Here is a 15,000-nt window from a genome sequence, read left to right as displayed (position 1 = left end):
GGTGTTAATTAGCAAAGCCTTCAGTCTCGAACAGTGAAGTGAGAAATGAAAGATGGGATGGTGTTCCCACTGGAGTGATATTTTTAGTGAGGAAGTCAGGAACAATACCTACGCTTATTATCAAAGGGCAAATAATCACAACCAACTCTCCCAGCATTCAGCTCACTCTGCAGGAGGAGGGTGTGTACGCACCAGTCTGTGAGACTGGGGACAATAGTACGAACTGCTAGAACAACATTTACGAGTCTTTTTCTTTGCTTGACCTTCAGACGTATACATCTTTTGCGTTTGTCCTTTGTCGTCACCTCAGTTGCTCACAGTGATTCTGTTCCTGCCCAGCTGTGCCAGTGCTTTAACTGACTGAGTTTTATGGAAACATGCACCATAAGGTTAAGTTAAAGGGTTAGTGATTGACTTTGTTTCATCCCTGTGAATGAGGATATCAGTCGGGTGTATCATACTCAAACTCAACCACAACCGCCAGAACACACTGCATTCTTGGTCTTATTGTCTTGTTTGATAATTCCCTTCGTGGTGTTCTTGTTGGCTTACAGAACAGGTGCACTACTGTTGTATCACAAAAAGTCTTAACCTTTGATGCCGTCTTATTTCAAGACTTAGTTCAAATGATCCCACAATGTTTTGGTGTAGATGCACAGTAGTTATCTGAGAGGAAAAACAAAGTAGAACCGGTGATTTGATTTGCATTATATTTTCCAATATGTTCTGTTGTAGTTGCAATAGAAGACACATTTGCAATTGACTGATGCGATAGAGATGCAGATACAGATGTCAATGTCAATGATTCTATAAATTCCATCACGATTTAGGCTATTCATTCAAATAGCTTGTTAAAGGTTTGTTAGTCAGTCATACATCCTCAAAGATATACTTTTTTAGAAAAGTACGCACTGACCAAACGTGTCATACAAAGCATACAAGAATTCCATTCTCTGTTTTTGAAAAATACAATCTTACACTGAAGTACATGAGCGCATGATTTATTCCTGCTGTGCCAAGTGTTTCCTTTACTTAGGAAAGTGCTCACTGGATGCGACAGCTCTTCATTTCACAGCTGCAGCATCTACTCTGCACTTACTAGTCCTCCCATCCCTTGTTCTTCAGCGGGCACCCACAGCATCTATTCTGAGATAATTCTGCCGCGACCAAGACTGTTGGCAGACACACACTACGTTGGACCCCTTCATTACCGAGCCACTGCACACAACACACCTATAAGTGAGATGACTAACAAGTATTATGCAAATCTCATCTTCATAACAATTTAGTGTGTGAGCAAATCGTTAATTGAAGCATCTTAACTGGCATAAGGTCACAGTAAAGCAGCAACCACTTGTACAGTAAAATGCATACTTTGTAATAAATAGTCCACTTGTTCCAAAAATCTAAACTCCACCCTGAGGGTGCAGTGGGAAGTATACCAATCATTCATCACTGCCAAATTCAGATGGCATACCCTTGTTTTGCGGCTGAGAGCCTCTCAGATTGAGTGGCTGTCTTTCGGCGGGCCCGGGCATTCACCTTGCCAGCTCTTCAGATAGCAGCAAGGGGGGGGTGGCCGAGGTGAGCGGCGGTGGCGCCGCCTGCGTGGCATTGCATGGCCTTTTCAGGCCGAGCAGGGCACTCTGCAGAGTGAGCCCCGCCGTGCCGCCCAGGAAAGGTCAGGCATGTCAGACCGGATCAGTGTGTGTGTCCTCCGGCACGGCTCCTCTGGAGTGCGCCGTCAGTCAGGGGAGAAGTGGAGCGGGCGAACCTGCCTCTCTTCGGGGGCTTTTTTTTTTTTTTTTTTTTTTTGGGAGAAACATACCTCTAAGTGCTGTCCTCTCAAGTTGCTTTGCGGAGAGCGTCGTGGCATTACCTTGTCTGCTGTATGAAGACGGCTCGTTGAGCAGGTTGTTTTCCTCTCAGGCACTGTCAGAGGCCTGCGCTGAGGAGAGCGGCGAGAATTATTCCTGATTGTTATGCGTTCCTTGCCTAACTGTTTTGTATGGGGTCGCTCAGGTAGATATATACAATGTGACACTGGGTCACGAAACATAGAGCTGATTTTCAGACTGTACTTGCTTGAAGCACGGACTGAGTTTATTGTGCCTTCTGAATAGTTTTGCCTAGTAAACGGATGTATCAGAGAGATATTTGATGTTGCTTTCAATCTAAATTAAAATGAGCAAATTCAGTTTCTAACTTCAATATTATTTTCCATCCTGGTGCAGTCAGAATGTCTTTCAATGAGATTAAAAAACGATAACAACAACACAGCTTTATTGTTAAGGCTATGTCTGGGGAGTCCCAACAGTGAAGCATATACACCTTGAATAAAGCAGCAGTGTTCGACTGAATGCTCTCTGTGTTTGTGTGCTGCTATTTTACTTTAATCAGTTTAATCACAGAACGTTTGAGCAAATACCAGCACAACTTATTTTAAAGGTCCCCCACAGATGATATAATATTGAATATGTCGCATTGTTATTCATACATGAGCTGAGGCTGACAACACTTTCTTAGAGCCCAGAGTGTGAGTTTGCTTTGTTTTTAAATTAAAATCCGGAGAAGACAAACAATTTACCACTGATTCTGAGTTTCTCATTTATTACACATTCTTTAGCTTTCATTAACCCAAACCCTACCCATGTATTTAACATACAGGGATACCGACCGGGGTCCTACTGTAAGAAACAGCCATCATAGTCAAATGTAAACTTATTTAATCTCATTATTAGTTACGTATTTAATGTCACCAGAAGGAAAAAAAAACATGATTTTAGAAAAGTTGCATGATGTGTCTGTCTCCTTCAAAATGACTGAGTAGGGCCACCATAACTCCTGAACTGTAGAGAACCAAAATCGTTTTTTCCTTCTGGATTACTTCATTCTGTTCAGTTCCATTCAATGCAACCTCTATTTACCTGCAAGCAACTGTACGCAGCAGCCCAGCACCCAGGTCAACAAGTACTCGCATAATAAATAACGGGGGAAACACGGTTAATCTTAAAAACAAATCAAATGCTATCAAACTCTGTGTGACTATCTGGTAAAAAGCACACATCTACCTAAATAGGCCTCTCCCATTTCTGCCTTGCAGAATGCGTGTTTGTGCGAGAGTGCATACATCTAGGTTTCTTGTTGCAAACGAGCAAATAATCCTTGTTTCTGTGCCCGCAGCTCTATTCGAAAACACATCTTGCAACTCGGTGTCGTTAGAAATTCAAGTTGGGTTTTGGGAATACAAACAGAATTGACTTTAACACATGAAGTCAGGCAGCCAACACTGAGTTAACATTTGATGGTGTTTTGTGTCCCTACGGGTTTATTGCCTCATCCACTTGGCAGGTACATGAATTTATGATTTGGATAAAGGCCATATAAAGTTTGACCGATACAATGAATATACATTTTCTTTAAAGTCTTTAAAGTGTTAGACAGTATTAACAGCCCCCCCCCTCTGTTTCATTTCATGTTGGGTTAGTTGTTCCCCTTTTAAGTGTGGCCTCATGGTAATTTCATGCACATGCTGATGTTGTACTTTTTATCAATTATAAAATCTTCATTAGCAGCTTTCTTGTTGCTTATGCATAATGAATGCTCAGTTCAGAAGTACAAAGAGACCAAAGCCCAAACATGAGAACAGTATGGTCGCTCTTCGATACTCTCCTTTGATGAAGCAAAGAGAGAGATAGAGAGAGAGAGAGAGAGAGATGTGCCTATGTAATGACAATGGATGTCCTCTGCTGTGATTCTGGATAATGAAGTTTAGATCACTGTGTCCTCGAGGTTTTTATGTTATGTGCGCTGAAAAGCTGTCTTGAAAGTAGTGTAGTAGAACAAAAATTGGCAACTACTTTAATTTGATTTGTGGATGGGGTTTTTTTTGTGTGAATTCTATGCTTCCTTAATGATATTACTAATGAAGGGTGTTTGTTTTAACAGTTTTGATATACTCTCGCTGTACTTGTTCCTTTACACTGATCATATGCTTAATCAGTGTCATTCTTGTGGAAGGTGATGAAAAATCCCTGTGGGCATTATGAGCTTGTGCGGCTCTGTTCCAGTCTGCTGTATGTCACTAATGTCGCTAAAGGTCACTTTAGCTTACTTTTGAATAGTACCCAATGAATGGCGGGTAATTCAAAATTATCAAAACTCCTACCTACAGCATGTTTTATCCACCATAAAAAAATAACAAATTCACATTCCCTTAGATTCTACACCCACCCTAGAGGAGCAGTAATAGACTGTTATTTCTTACATGGCACACCAATGACGGGCCCCAGTCCTTTTCAGAATAACACCACACATCATATTTTATTCATATGTGATGCAGAGAGGGCTGCAATTACTGCGTGGCCGCTACCACTTACAGCTCGGATCATTGAACCGTGCATGTTTCATTCGATCTACTACACTTTTTTTTCGTAATTCTTAATTGAGATTACACAAAAAAATGTAACGTGTGACACACTTCATGACAAGACATTGACCACAAAACAATTTCTTCAAGTGCCAAGGTGTGCCTCTCTTTTATCTGAGGTCCATTGTTCTTTTTCGTTTCAGTTCAGCTACAATTTGTTTGAACCCCGCATCACTAGAGATGGTGACATGGTGAAGGCCGACTGCACACATTGTCTTCCATATTTTTGTTACTATCCAATCAAATTCTTGTTGCAACTCTGTCTATCAATGTGGCAGACCTACAGAGAATTATCATCTGAATCTGCATCTTCCTTCACCCCTACAAAGCTGTGACGTTCAGCTCATTGTTTAGCTTTTCCGTTTTGGTTCACTCCAAGCGGCAACCTCCGAGGCTGAAAAACGAAGCCAGCGTGAAAGTGCCAAAAACTGCAGTTCATCGAATGGCCACTTGAGGCTGGTGCCAAAAGCGAGACGATCCCCGTTTAACATGCCCAACTTTACAGCAGAAATAAACATGTTTACAGACTGGTACAAGGTTTGGTCTCACTAGCTAATTTCCCCTTTCATAATAACTGCATGGGGGGGTTCAGCAAAGATGCTCTAATTAACCCGCTGTAAACAACCTGTTCAGCACCAAACACAACAAACAGTGGAGCATTTTGCAGCTTAAGACCCAGAAGTTTCCCTCAGGAGTAGGTCGAGAACAAAAACAGAGCACAAGAGAGTCAATATTGGACTTGTAATCATCCGGTGGACACAAACACGACTCCGATCGAATAGTAATGTTGCTCCATAACTGCTGGATTAGTAAATAAACAATCTTTTGCAAACACTAACGCCATATCAACTCAAAAGGGTGACGACATGCCCCAAAGTGGCCGAAAAGATTGGTTATTGCTGGTTTAAGGCATTAAAGTATTACAAGTATTAATAGTTGGGTGGTTTTTGTGACGCTATCTAATGTCTATTGAACAACCACATTTAAAACTTCAATTGAATACAGTAATACCAGTAAATTGATAATTTTTCTTGCTGCACTAGACTTTTCTTCTCTGTATTCTGAAGCCTCTCGCCGAGTGAAAAAGAGAAAAGCGGCCAACCTCCATGAGACACAGTGAAGCAGCAGGGTAACGGATGCCCTCCAGACACAGATGAACTCCGAGGAGGAAAGTTGAGCAGATTTACAGTTCTGGTCGTATCTGTAGATATTGGAGGCAAAGTGCTCATCACAATGATAGGGTGTTTATTATGTGTGGAGGTGTGGTTGCCCTGCAGGCCCAGGACTTCCAGGGCACTGGAGATTGCTTTTCATGTGTCATTAATTCAAGTCGTCATTGCTGGCAGGCCTGAGCAGTAATCCAGTTGGTTTGATAATTAAGTGTTACTTATGCATAGAGTACTACAGCATATGTCAAGCACTTGTTCACCGTCATGACAAAGAAAATGCAAAAGAAAAAATTCAATAGAAACGTCTAATACTTCCGTGCAGAAAGACTTAGTTTCCATGAGGACATTGCAAAGTAAAGCAAAGCAGCCTGTATTCATTTCAAATTAATAAAGTTGACTGGCCATTTTCAATTCCTTAAATTTGAGTCATTCCGAAGATCCAATTAAAAATCTTTTTATAGTGCGCTAAAATGATTATATTCACTGATGCTGGCCGTAATCATGCAATACTGATATATTTCTGCAAGCGAGAGAGGTGAGGCTGAACTCAAGCATCTCAGATTGTTGGTCAGGGCTCAAGACATTTCTGCTCGACAGGATGATTTATACTCAGTGGAGCAGTTATCAGCTAAAGAGCTAGATACATCGCTCAGAGGTTGAGACCAAAAAACAGAGCTAAAAGAAAGTGAATATTGGTCATACATTCATCAACTGGCTAGAAATACGTCCCAAAATAAATGCAAATGTGTGTCCGTATCTGCTGGATGTGTAAGTGACATTATATTGAAATCATGTGACAAACTACGACTCACCAGTTTTGACCACAATCTCTGGGGTCTTCTAATTCTTATTTTATCACACAATGCTTATATCTTAGTAAAGATGTATAGTACTTTGTGTGAGTGTGCACCCAGTTTTCATGAGTTTTTAATCACTTTTAGGAAGATTATAATTTTGTTTTGCCATGTGATGCCTCCTCTATTGGAAAGAGGATTAGTGTCCCAGTTCTTTGCCGAAATCTGCTGCTTGATGCACCAAACAGGGAGACCTGGCTTCTCCTCACACATTATTGTACAATATGTATTGATTGAATAACTGAGCACTTATAGGCCACTGCGATATTAGTATTTGGAGAAAATGAAAAACTTTGCATGTGTTTAAATTGTTACAGATATTCATCATTGTCCAATTGGCTTGTAACTGTTTGAGATACAGTACGGATGGAGCTAACCGTCTTTCTCTAAAAGCCACTCTAGGTAATGAAAGCCATGCAGCTTGCCAGGGCAGTCTTGTAGCTTCTCTGATGCTGCTGTCAAATATTTGCTGGTCCAGGCAAATATGAATCTCCAATTGTCTGATTCAGCTTTTATAGTGTGATTAAAGGGTGGTATTTGGTCAAATTGCTGGCAAGGAAAACCTCGTTTCCTGGAAGCCGGGTTGTAAGACTTGGGCAGACTTAGATCCTCCCGTGGTAGGAAATGTGGAATCACTGCAATGTAGCACATTTTTATTATTCCTCACCGAAAGCAATGACACGGATGATTCAGCTTGTAAACCGTTTTGGCTTCAGTCAGATATGGTGTTTTCTTAATTTGATCCATCCCCATCACATGAGATGAATTCCTTGTTCTAACTCTGAACAGTGTGCCTTTATGAGCTCTGAGATCCCAGGCATGCTGTCGCGGAGCTGAACTCCTGCTTCCCGGTCAGCTTCTGATGAGCCTGAGATCACACCCTATACTTTAGTTAAAAAAAAAAGACCAGAAGCAAAGCAGCTCCTCTGATTTCGTTTGAATGTACTCTTCGGTGTGATGAGAATGAGTCAGCTGCTGCAGCGAATCAGAGATTCGGTGTTTAATGTCCCCAAGAATCCTGCTCAAATGCTCCAATTACCAGAAGGGCAATTAACTTTGTTCCTCTTTCCTTTCCCCTCTAATTTAGAAAAGCACATTCTAGTTTCTACTACAAACAGTGTAAAAAAAAAAGTAATTGTGTAAAACTTATGTATATATTTTACCATAAATTCCTCTAGTGTTTGCTGATCAAGAGCTGTCTGATCAGCAAGTTCATGAATATTGCTTTGAAGACACTGGTTGTTGGCTTTTGGTTTTTGGTGTTTGGCTTGTTATTTTAACCAGTTTAGCTTTATGTGTCACCATTTTTTTTTTTAATGCAAGACCCAATAAAATGTGTGCTTTATATTATGATCAAAGCTTACTTTGTATATTTGGAAGAATCACTGCAAGAGAAAAATGTTCAACACCCTCATAAACAAGGCAGGCATTATTAGCCACCTTGATAATTCATAGGACATCTCCCTTGCCTGTGTGTGCATGTGTTTTGTTCACCCCTGCGTCTTTACGTGACGGATAGACACATCCAGCATGAGGAAAATTAGAGGTGCCGGGCTGTGTTATTTCTCAATTGATACCTGTAAGGCATGACGAGAGGACCGAGCCAGGAATAGCCGCCTCTGGAGTTGATTTATTATAACAACGTGGAGAAAGGTCATCTGTCCTTATCTGGGGCGAGCTGGTGACAGGTAAGTTATACTGCCTCACACCGCTCCCCAATTTGAATTCAGAGGTTTAGTGGGCACCTGGCACACTTAAAGTGTAAGCACAGGTAGAGTCACCTTCACATGGCTTAATTTCCTCTTGCAAGAGTGCAGCAACCCCACCGTCGTTTGGACGAAGCTCTCGATGTTTTGATGTTTTTTTTGGGCTGTGTTGGCTGGCAATGTGGTGATATATATGTAAGAATTTAAACACTTCGGAATGGTTTCACTACAGGGAGACGGTGCATGGGAGGTAAAGATATACCAAAATCAGCCATGACACGTTATGTTGTAAAAAAAATAGTAATCCTTAAAATCTTTACGGCTGCATCTTCCCTGTGCTGCAGCACCAGTCAGACTCGCTGTGAGAGAGATTTGAATAATCTCACTGAACAGATTGCAGTCCAGATTGCCTCTTAAATTCGTGCATTTATAAATAGGTGCTTGGTCCTGCTTTATTTTGCAAAATAATTATAGATATGTAATCAGCAGGGCACATTGATCATTAATCACATTAATCTGCAGTGCAGTGCTGATTAGACAGACATTTGTTTTATTAATGTTCAATATATAATTGAATATAAAAAAATCTATTCAAACAATATTAATGACATAATAAAACAATTCTTAAGAGGAATCCTGTCTATCTTTAATTGTGCTTGACTTGACTATTATGTTATATATTTTAACATCTTCTCCTATTTGATTAGTAGGCGGAGAACTTAACAGATGACTTGTATTGTTTTCTGTTATGCGAACTGAACCATCGCTTCTTTCGCATTGGAAAAGAATTTCCCTCTTTAATTCAATTTCTTTTCACAACCCCCCTACAGTATTGCAGTCTAAATTGGGTCCCGGGCCACAGTATAATACGTATGGATTGAAAATCGGTGCCAACAACAGCACGGCACTGGAGAGTAGAGTAACATCTTGTGGCATCACGGAGTGCTGGTGTGGAACAAATAGCATTATGTCCCGGCACATGTCGTGATACAGCACATCAACCTCATCATAGGAATCCGATGTCCCTCAATGCAAGACATTCCTCTCGAGAGGCCAGACGAATTGCTACAAAACAGAGCTTTAAATCCCACCCGCAAATCCAGGGATCACTTAAGTTCTCCCCATACCGCTCTGGATACTGGTCTTTGCTTCATTCATCATTCTGTGTCAGCCTCCCCCCCCCCTCATGTAGGGAATCGGAGCTGAGCATTTGTTTACTTTCTTTTCAAGGGTGGTGAGAAGAAATTCTCCAAATACTAGAGGCATTTGCTCCACTTGTAATGCCAGGCATGTCTGTGAATCATAACCAGTTACGGAGGGAGGAACAATATTAAGTGTCTTTGAGTGGTTCCTTTTGAACAGTATATGTATGAGTTACCGGCAAATGGCTTTTCCTTCTCGCTGTCATCAAGAAGCAGATTATGCCTGTGTTAAATATTTCAAGATGCAGTGTTAACCAATGCATATTTATGCCATATGACGCACTTTAGCTTTTTTTATTTTAATTTTTTTTACACCTATAAGTGTGCTGCGAAAGCCAATTTGGGTGTGTTGAGAGCTTTTAGCAACAATGTGCAGAGAAGTCGCAGGGTTGTTTCAGGCCTGGGAATGCAATGCAGGGTGCCAACATGACTAATGGGCCCAACCTGGATCCTCTATCGACTCGCACAGAAATACTCAGGGATAGATTTGACTGCTTGTGCCACTGCCATAATCTCCCTTCCAATATGGTTTCACGGCTATTGCAAAACTGCTGCCGCAGCTTTTTTTTTTTTTTAAATGTCGGTTGTAATATCCAATCTGATCATGTCGGCTGCTCAGTGTGTAGCCACGTGTCGAGTTACTCTTTTAAATGCAGCCTGCCTTGTCAGCTCAGCGTTACCAGAGTGGACGGATGTATTCTTTCCCTGGAAGGCACCTTGGGAGTGGCTGCAAAAAGAATGATGGGGTTAGGTATTTAATTGTTTTTACTGAAATAACAAACATTCATGCAAAAACAATGCTTATAAGATATCGTATGTTGTGATTTCTGAGAATACAGCCTTATTTGATTTTCAAAGGTCTTATACTGTATCTGTTTGACCACAGCGTTAAAAGGAAAGCAACTTTACAAAACATTGAATCGGAAGACAAGCAGAAACATAAAGGCCAAGGTAAAACAGATATGCAAGTTTCCAATTTCCCAGTGGGCCTTTCCAAGGCCCACTGGGATGTCTAGTGATTTCTAATCATTTTATTCTTTTCTAATAAATATCGATGTTCAGGTTATTTCCCTTTTTCATGGAACTTCCTCAGCACTCACAGCGTTAAATTAAATAAAATTGATTATCCAGGGTATAGGCAAATGATGTCCTTCAAATATAGCACCAGACACAACCAGTCTTTTATAGGACCAGTAAGATTTACCTGAACATTTTAAATTTTGATTTTGAAATTGTGATTATAATAGTTTTTGTTTGTTTTACAGAAGGCTTTGTAGTTCAATGAATTATGAATTACATCTATAATAGTTCATAGATAACATTCTAATCTCACGATCTATAACTTTTAGAATCAGCATATATGTTTAAAACATACCAACATCTTACTAAGACATTTCTCCTGTGTTGTTCTTTCACATAACTAAAAACAACATGCTACGTCAGATTATCCCTGGGGACATACATGAGGGGGGTCCCCGGTATATTCTCTATCTTGTAAGGGCCGGGGTCCTTGGTTTAAAAAAATAGAGGACCTCTGTCCCTAAAGTTTGAAAGGAGAGCGCTGAGCTCTAAGCAGCTGTTCCAGGACTGTGGCCTTTCCATGTAGATGATTGATTCAGGCACGGTGAGGAGGAGGAGGAGGGATCAGGCTCTGGGCTGTGTCCGTTAATCACACTGTATTACCACACAGGAGGCATTTATCACCAAACACCAAAGGCTTCAGTCCACGGGGAACACTGAAACCAATCTCGGCGCTTACATGCAATCCATCCAGGTCCACGAAAAGCAGCCTGGTTGAGCGCAACCACATCCATTTTCCCTGTAAGAGGGGTCTGTTCCTCAGAAAAGTAAGAAGCACAGAACAAAGGGGAAAGGAGGGGTTGGAAGACACTTTGGGATAAGTCCTTGGGACGCCCTTTGTGTTTTGTTTTTTGTTTTTATCTCATCCAGTGTCACAGCCTTGTGTGATGACTTTGTCGCGTCATGGAGTGCAAGCATATAGCTTCTAAAACAGCCCTCCATTAAAACAAGTGGTTATACTTTGGTGGTGGGCTTGTTGTCTCACGCACAGGTGAAACCATGAAATCTGTTTCGTAAAGTTTTCGTTGCTTCAAAGGTGAATCTACCAGTAATGTGTGCTTGCACCCTCTCTTGATTGGCCAAGGCACTGCCTTGCTGGATAACGTTGGATTGTGTTGCAGAAAAAAACGTTGAGCCAGCTTCAACCTTTGAAGCCAGACAACCGTCAGACAACCCATCTTTTCATGCCAGAGCCCTCTGCCCATTGAGATGAATACGGGAGATGAAGTTTTTCACAGAGGGCTGTTGTCTGACGGCCTCAGGCTTGGATAGAGCCCGTAGACGCGTTTGGTGTCAAAGCCAAAGCCATGCTCTTTTTTGGGGTGGTACAGCAGCCTGTCTGGCTGCCAGTCGCGATTATTTTCATTTGGCAAATTATTTTTGATGATTTAAATCACATACCATGGGGGGATAGGCAGTGCTGACTCTTTATCCGTTATCCCCAGTTAACTTAGGAGTTCTTTTTTCCAGACTGTGCACAGGGTTTTAAACTTTTAAACTCCAGATAACATTCTCCCTGATTACTGGACCCCAGGATCCGCATGCACAGGCTGCACTCACACCCTCTAACAACTGACATTAGCCATGATAATGGTTTTCCTAGTAGGGGGTTGTGTTTAAAGGCTGTGAAATAATGTGCCTTTGTGCAGCAGGACTCTAATGTGGTCCTGAGCGAAAGCTAAAGTAAAAGCTTGTACACTAAAAGCTACAATTACTGAAGAGATGTTAAGCTGGAAAATGGTTAGCAGCAGATGATATTTGTATAATTGTATGTGTTTATTAGCATCACTTTATGCCTGTTGTTTCCTTTCTATCTAATCGTTTGCATCATTGGGTGTGGTATGAGTGTAACATAAAAAGCTAGACTGCAGAAAACAAGTTTGTCCACAGGAAGTCTTTGCACAAGATGTATCAGTCTGACATTTACATTGAAATGGAAAGTGCGACCGAGTGAGGTTACATGTCTGACTCCTGGTGTAATTGTTTAAATGTGAAGGCATAGAGCCACACTCCCTCAGGACCTTAGCACCGATGCTCGATAAGTTAGAGCAAACAGACGCCTGTTTATACGCGGCTTTGATGAGCGGCTGTGTTTTGGCACATTAAGAAGAAAAACAACGTTTAAACGAGGGTAACCACTGCTGTTTTTAATTAACGCACCGCACTTGCAATCACAGCGATAAATTTGTCTGCTTTGTTGTCTGGTTAAGTAGATCAAAGTCAAATCAGTGCCATCAGTGTGCATTTGAGGTGAGCTTTTGCTTCTTCTTCTTTTTTTTTTATCCGAGAGCTACAGGGAAATATACAGTGCAGCTTTCTTTTAATGTCCCCCAGCATTTGGAGGCCTCAGCTCAGTGGAACGGTAGAATGAAATTCCACTTGTATTGACAAGATTGGCAGGTCGTCCAGAAATTTATATTCATGGCTGCAAATGGAAATGGAACAACCAAGAGAGGTGTCCTGCAGTGCCAGAGCCAGTCATTGATGTGCAGCGGAGGGGAGAGAGAGTGACATTTAACGGCAAGAGGATGAGCGGCCTCTGAACAGCTTGAATGCTATGCAGCAGATGACCTTGCACATATACAGTAAAATCAGGATACAGTATAGGGACTGAGGGGAACTGAGAGGAATGGACCTCAGAGCTGAGGGAGTCATTTCAGCCAGCCTCCACCTTGCCGCAGTCAGGAGAGACAAACAGGAAAATCAATACTCACACTCAGGACAGTTCACTACAAGGGCCTTTCTCAGCGCCGCTATCTGTCAGAGTCAGTCCCTCAAGCGAGATGGGATGGGAACCGCTGACAAGGAAGGTGTCGGGGGCACACTGATCACACTGTTAGAGAGCGACTGAAGTCTTGTTCAGCACTGCGGACAGCTCCAGACAGACAGAGACAGAGGGCTCGGGCAAAATGTTGTGTCCCGGGTTCATCTACCCTTCTTTACTGCTTCAAAACATTGCATTTCTGGGAGCTTGAAATTAGTGCCAGGTGATTTGTCATATTACCGTCTTTTCTGTGTTATCTGGATTAACAACATTTTTTTCTACTAAATAGCCTTTGCACGTCATGACCTTAGAATTATTAGGTTCAATCTGAATTTTGTCTGAAATACAGTGGTGTTCAGTCACGGCCCTCTCACATTTCAGCTAAATACACACCACCTGCTTCTCTTAAGCAAACAAGCTAAACAGTAGCTACCAGATTTAGCCAGTCAGCTCTCGTTAGCTATAGCAACAACAACAATGTCAAAGTCATTCCGAATCAACAAACTAGAGGCTGCTGCAGTAAATAAACATATCCAGTCTATGAAATAAACACTCACACGGAAACAAACTACTTTTATTTAGCATTATAAGGCTGCAAACGTGCTACCTAGCAAGCCAGCTAACTAGCTAGGTTGTCATGTGAGTTGCTATTATTACTCAGCATCAAAGCGAAAAGCCAGTCTTAACGACAGCAGCTAATCTTAGCTGATTAATTTAGCGTTACCTCAGCCATGCATTGAATCTACAAATGTTATTTACAGAAATAGAAACTCTGTGGTTGATATCACCACCAAGAGCTAGCTCTCATCGCTAACACTGGCTCCTCACGTTGAGGCTAGTTAGCCGGCTAGTTAGTGGGTTCATGTATATATGTAATACATATTATTTTAGGAAATGAGTCTTTATTTATTTTTTTGATAGTGAATAATTTAGGGTTGGATTTGCGCAGTGTTTTTGGAAAATAATGATTTTTAACAGGTGGTTTAGCTTTTGAAGCTCAATAGAGGAGCTAGAGACAAAGCATCAGAAATCTGAACACACAACTAGCCTTTTTTCATACGTCCATCCATTCAAGTAATAGCCCTGTAAATGGGTGGGAGAAGAGTCACGTTTTATCCCCAGTATTTTTGCTGTATGTGTGTGGAGAAAGAGGGGGGGCAATCAGTGAGTGCTGCCAATGGTAATGAAGCCACCACTATAAATGGGCTAGTCATTCATGATTAACTGGCGTGTCATGCCTGAAGTAATTGCCTTAATTAGCTATTGAACAGGTTTCAGGGTTAATGGGACAACAGGTTGGCAGTGAACCTGATTTACTGTTGGAAGTTAATGATTTTACTCTCATCTTCTCCTCATTCCTCGAAATGATTTGATTAACAGTATGGGAGAAACAGATCCCCTTGTTTGTTAATACAAAATCAATTTCATGGCTGGCTGAGCTATCTCTGACTCTGACAGTGTTTTTGTTGGGTGAGCAAGGTCTTCAGTCAGCCACTGGAGACAGGACAAACACAGAGAGGCCTGTGGAAGAGCGCAGACGGTAAATCTGCCTCTCTCTGAGTGCAGTGCAAGCTGGCAGCTCTCCCATCCCACAAATTTAACTCCACTAAGCTTTTCTGCCATGACTAGCAGCCAATCCGGTGTGTTTTCCCGGAGACTGTGTCAGAGGAATAAGCCTATGCGAGTAATTGGTAAGCAGGTACCATAAAGTCTCCCCTGTGAGGCAAGATCAATCTGTTTGGGAGTGTGTGTTGTGAGGAATATGCCAGGAGGGGGGGGGGGGGGGGGGGGGGGGG

At 41.7% G+C, this 15,000-nt stretch overlaps 1 protein-coding gene across 1 annotated transcript in view; it reads left to right on the top strand.

Moving 5' to 3' along the window:
* hs6st3b (heparan sulfate 6-O-sulfotransferase 3b) overlaps nucleotides 1-15,000 on the top strand; it is a 58,238-nt gene that overhangs the window by 1,206 nt on the left and 42,032 nt on the right. The window lies entirely within an intron of this gene.

Source organism: Anarrhichthys ocellatus, unplaced genomic scaffold (genome assembly GCF_004355925.1).
Source record: "Anarrhichthys ocellatus isolate YVR2014 unplaced genomic scaffold, GSC_Weel_1.0 scaffold20, whole genome shotgun sequence".
Lineage (NCBI taxonomy): Eukaryota > Metazoa > Chordata > Actinopteri > Perciformes > Anarhichadidae > Anarrhichthys > Anarrhichthys ocellatus.
The sequence above is the reverse complement of the archived record's forward strand: the minus strand, read 5'-3'. Positions and strand labels throughout refer to the sequence as shown.